The following is a 4866-nucleotide window of genomic DNA, read 5'->3' on the forward strand; positions in this document are numbered from 1 at the left end:
AACTATTTAAACTCACCTTTAAAAAAAACCCCAGAGATCTTTCTTTTAGGCATCTTACCATTAGAAATTAAAAAACACCACCAGAAGGAAAACCTTCACAAACTAGTTTATAAATTCTTGCTGAAGCTACTGATCAGATCTTAGAACATGTCATTTGCCTGGTTGTACGTAACACTAACCCCTTATTAACATTAACCATCGTTAATAAACCATGGTTACAGCTGAGGCATCAGGCAGATAATCAGTTAAATCTTGATTCAATGCATTGTAGAATTGTTAAAAGCACAGTGAAAGCAGTTGTATCTTGAGAGCAGTTTGAATTTTTTGCAGCACTTCATTGACAACATTGCAACTTTTGGGCGATGGCACTTTAACCATAGCTAAGGAGGGTATCCAGGTTCACATGTAACACTAAGCTATGGTTAACATTAGCTAAGATTTCTAAAGTAGCTAGAACATTTAACCATAGTAAATAAACCATAGTTATGGGCTGGGTTCACACACAATGCAGCTAAACCATGGTTTAATAAACCATAGTTTAGTAAGCCATGATTTGCTAGGCAGGTTGCTGGAAGTCACAAGGGCTTACTGCCATCAGCAAAGCCAAACATTTCCAAGCAAACTCTGCCAATGAGTAGGGGTAATCCACATGCTTCAGAACTCCTCTTCTTTTCAGGCTTCATGTTAAAACATACTCAAACAATGGCAGTGATCAATCTCAGGATCAATTATGGTTCATCATGCCAGGAATAAGGCTGTAATACAAAGAAATCCTGTAATCTTAATTTTCAGATGAGGAATTCTCTCACAGTTAACTGAATAGATAATTTGTGCTCAGGCCAAGGAAGTTGGACCATCAACTCCAAATCAGCCTGAGATGACTCTGTCTCTCTAAATAATTATCTTCTCTATGGACACAATCAAGCCCAACCTTATCATTAACTGGTATACATTCCAAGGGGCTAGGGTTGAGAGACAGAACTAGTCTAGGGCCATTTCTTGAGTTCATAGCTCGATAAGGCAACATGAATGAAACAAAAGACAACATGAATGAAAGGAATGTTTCCATGCTATGTTAACAGGACATGAATAAAACTGTGTGTGTGTGTGTGTGTGTGTGTGTGTGTGTGTGTGTGTGTGTGTTTACTTGTACATATATATTCACTCACACTATTGTCTTACTGAATAGGAAACCCTCTTTTAACTGAGAAATTTGGAAAGTATGAAACTGAAGTAGAGACAAGCTATTTGTTGGTGGTGGTGTTTTAAAAAAATACATCTATGAAGAGAGGCCATTTTCAGAAATGATTCTCAAAATAGTTACCTTTATTCAAATCTTTATTGGCATTGACCTACAAAAACTGTCAAGCACTGGAAAAAAAAATAGCAACAAAAAGTACTATATTCGTCACCTGCTAAAGGTGTTTTTACTTAGGCTAGCCTATCTAGGCGTGTAGAAATGGAATGTGTTTTCATATCTTTTTAGCTTACTGCTGATTTAAATTATATTCCAAATTTTTAAAATACTTGTTTTTAACTGTCAGTCATTGGTAATTTTAATGTTTTGTTTACAGAGATTCTATTACAATCAAGTGGTCTTTCAATGTTTCTTTTTAATGTATCTTTACTAAAGATTTTCTTGGTTTACAAAAGTATGTGCAGTGTCTGTCTGTCTGTCTCTCTCTCTTCTGTGTTTAAATGTTTTTAATTAATTAATTGTTTTTAAAACCCTCCTAAAACGAGACAAATAGAACAAATCAGCAGCTCTTCCTGCATCCCAAAATCAGACAGGAGTAATCCAATGTAGATCAATCGGTGGGGAAAATTCTGTGCAGTGTTTGAGCTGGCAAGTAGTTTGAGGAGAAAGGATACACACCTGGTGCTTCAGAGATCTGCCTGCCCTTACTGTAAATTGTAGGACAGCCAAGCAGAGCAGTTTCCCAAGTTATCATTCTCTTAGGATTGCTTCACACACTATTTAGATAGCAAATCCATGTAAATTTCAATTCAGATAGAACTATTCATGACATCATAGATGTTAAAATGGTGATCAAAGTTCTCTGTCAATAGTGTAATCACATTGATGAAGCAATACAGAAGAGTTTAAGTATTAACTGGTCAGGGTGGCAGCATCATTTGGTCTGGGTGAATAGAAACTGGTCTAGAGAGCAACAATTTGGAACAAAAATGAGGTTCACATTTAACAGAAAATAGTAAGATCCAACCTCCCACTAAACTACACTTTTAAAAGCTACAATCCTAAAATCATTGAACTTTTCCCCCTTGCAGTTTGCCTTTGCTGTTTTATTACATTTTAAATGGATGCTTATTGTTTTGATATATTGATGTAAACCACTTTGTGAGGTTCACTTCAAAAGCAGTACATAAGTTATTCGGGATTGAGAGGGAGGTATTTCTGACTAAATGGATCTGCCTTGATTTATAATAATTTAAAATCATGATAAAGAAAAAATAAAAGAGAACAAAAAACTTATTTTGCAACTTATATGTGTGGCACCATAGAGAGCATAAAACACCCAAGCTTCAATAAAGAATTAAACCATGTGGGTGAACCAAAAGGTCTTCACTAGATGATTTGGAGAAGGCGGCACCAGGAAAGACTCACTGAGGAGGCTGTTCCATAGCTGGGATACTACTGCCTATAAAGCTCTATTTTCCTGATCAACACCCACTTCATCTCATTTCCGTTTCAAATATTAAAATTATATTACTCAAATAAGTCCAGTTTGACTGTGAGCAATGTGTTATGCCTGCAGGTATCAGAAAAAGTTGTATCTTGACATTTCCTTCAGAAGCTCAATGTATATTTTGAAAGAGCAATCTTTAAATAACCATCTAGGCTCTTTAAATAACTCTTCCATGCATTAAGTTTACCTAAAGATTCTTTTCACCATAAGATATTTTACCAGAAATCATACTTCAATGTGGGTGCTCTTTGGAACGACCTGTAATTAATTAATTAATTAATTAATATGTGTGAGTGTGTTAATCTGCAGGTTGTTAGACAGTAACTTTGTGGTTTCTGAAGCCCATTGTGAATAGGTTGTTTTTCAGAAAGTGTAGCCTTGTTGAAGAAAAGTATAGTGGAAATTTGATTAAACAAAAGAGTGCTGGAACAGAGTGATAGCAGACACAGCATTCTTGGAAGGGCTTTATAGTCTAGCTGCAGTTTTCAAACAAATGCCCGCCAACAGTCAGCATTTGGACAGCAGCCTAGGCAGGCATTCAGGTCACCTAAATACGGTGAGAAGTATTATATTTCTGTTTAAATTACAGTAATTGTTTTTAAGTTGCCTTTGACCATTTGTTTATTTATTTCATTAAATGTATACAACACTTGATAGTAAACCACTTTGCAGTTTTTTGTTTTACAAACAGATAAAATAATAAAATTGAAGGGGTTGGGAATCAACCATACTTCAAAACATAAGGATGAATATTACCTTAAATTAGCACAGAGCCATTGAATGATATCTGTGTCCTCCTTTTCGACAGTGCTGGGGTGGTCGCCATTTAGTCTTCCTCCAATGAGTTCTGGAGGCACCTACTGGGCTATCACTCTAGAAACCCTTTCTCTCACCTAAGGGAATCTAAGAGGAGCTGGTAGGTGGTTTACTCCTAGGCATGTGCAGAGTGCTTACCCCTCAGCATTTGGCAACCGCCCAGGCAATGCTAGTGCTCAGGGCTTTCCTTATGGAGGAGGGAGAGAAACACCAGCCGAATTCCCAGGGGCAGGTTCAGAAAAGGAGGCAAAGATGAAAAGGGGGCACAGGCTTCCGGGTGAAACCCTCCCTGAGCTGACGTCCCAGCCCCCTTGGGCAGACTTACTCCTGGAGGGGGGTCAGCACGGCCGGCCCAAGACATTTGGTCCCCTGAGACGAGGGAAGAAGGGAGGTCTACACCAGGAACGAGGGACAGGCTCTCCAAGAGTCTCCACTTTCCCGGATTTACAGAAGGCGTCCCGGTTTCTGATCTGTTCCTGGAATGACCCACTTTTCCTCGGGAGATTGTTGGGGGATCAAGATCAAATGGTGAAGAAAGGCGGGAAGAGAGCAGTGGCGCCTCCTCTTTGCCCCGAGGCTGCTGTGGAGGCAGATTTGGAGTGGGGAAGAAGTGGAAGTGAGGAAGAACCAGCTCCCAAGCAGAGGCGGATTCAGGGCAGCCCAGCCAGTCCCCCCCCCCCCGCTAAGCCTGGAGGGGCCACAGGAGAGCAGAAGGATGAAGGAATGAAAGGAGCAGCATGGAAGGCGAGAGGGGGCACCTTCCTCAGAGGCCGGACATGCTAATGCGCTTATCTCGCCTCACGGGTGGGTCCCCCCTGCGGGGTGGGGTTGGGGGGTCATTGTGTTAACAGAGAGCGAAGAGGAGACGGGGGGGGGCGGGGAGGGAGAGGTGCGGGGAGACCAAGGAGAAGGAGGAGGAGTTATCTGGTAGCCGCTGGCCAGGCGCCACCACAGGACACGGCTACCTTCCCTCAGGCATATACAGTGGTACCTCTAGTTCACAGGCAACCCTCCTATAAAGCTTCATTGAAGGCAGTAGAGCAAAAAACGGGGGGGGGGGATAAGGGCAAGAAACTGAAATAAAGTGTTCAATATAGCCCCCCACCAAGTTTTTGATAGATGTATGTGTCTTAGCCTGCAACATGGGCATTTATAAGTTAAACTTATATGTCTTTAAAGCTTTGGAGAGCAACTTAACACACTCATGCTAGGAAAATCAATTAAACCTTATATCCCCATCCCAAACTTCTGTTTTTTAAAAAATGGAAGCCTCATGAATGGAAACCAAACTTATTAATATGTGTCTCAGGAATTTTCAGCCATTAGTAGACCTGACCTTTTA

At 40.5% G+C, this 4866-nt stretch overlaps 1 protein-coding gene across 1 annotated transcript in view; it reads right to left on the reverse strand.

Moving 5' to 3' along the window:
- Positions 1–3815, reverse strand: part of LOC309341581 (uncharacterized protein) — an 88804-nt gene extending 84989 nt beyond the window's left edge. The window contains exon 1 of the transcript XR_014156388.1: positions 3465–3815. The gene's annotated coding sequence lies outside the window, so the exon portion shown is untranslated. The remainder of the gene's footprint in view (positions 1–3464) is intronic.
- Positions 3816–4866: the final 1051 nt, after the last annotated feature.

The sequence above is a fragment of the Podarcis erhardii genome, assembly GCF_964252035.2.
Source record: "Podarcis erhardii genome assembly, chromosome: 5".
NCBI classification, from domain to species: domain Eukaryota; kingdom Metazoa; phylum Chordata; class Lepidosauria; order Squamata; family Lacertidae; genus Podarcis; species Podarcis erhardii.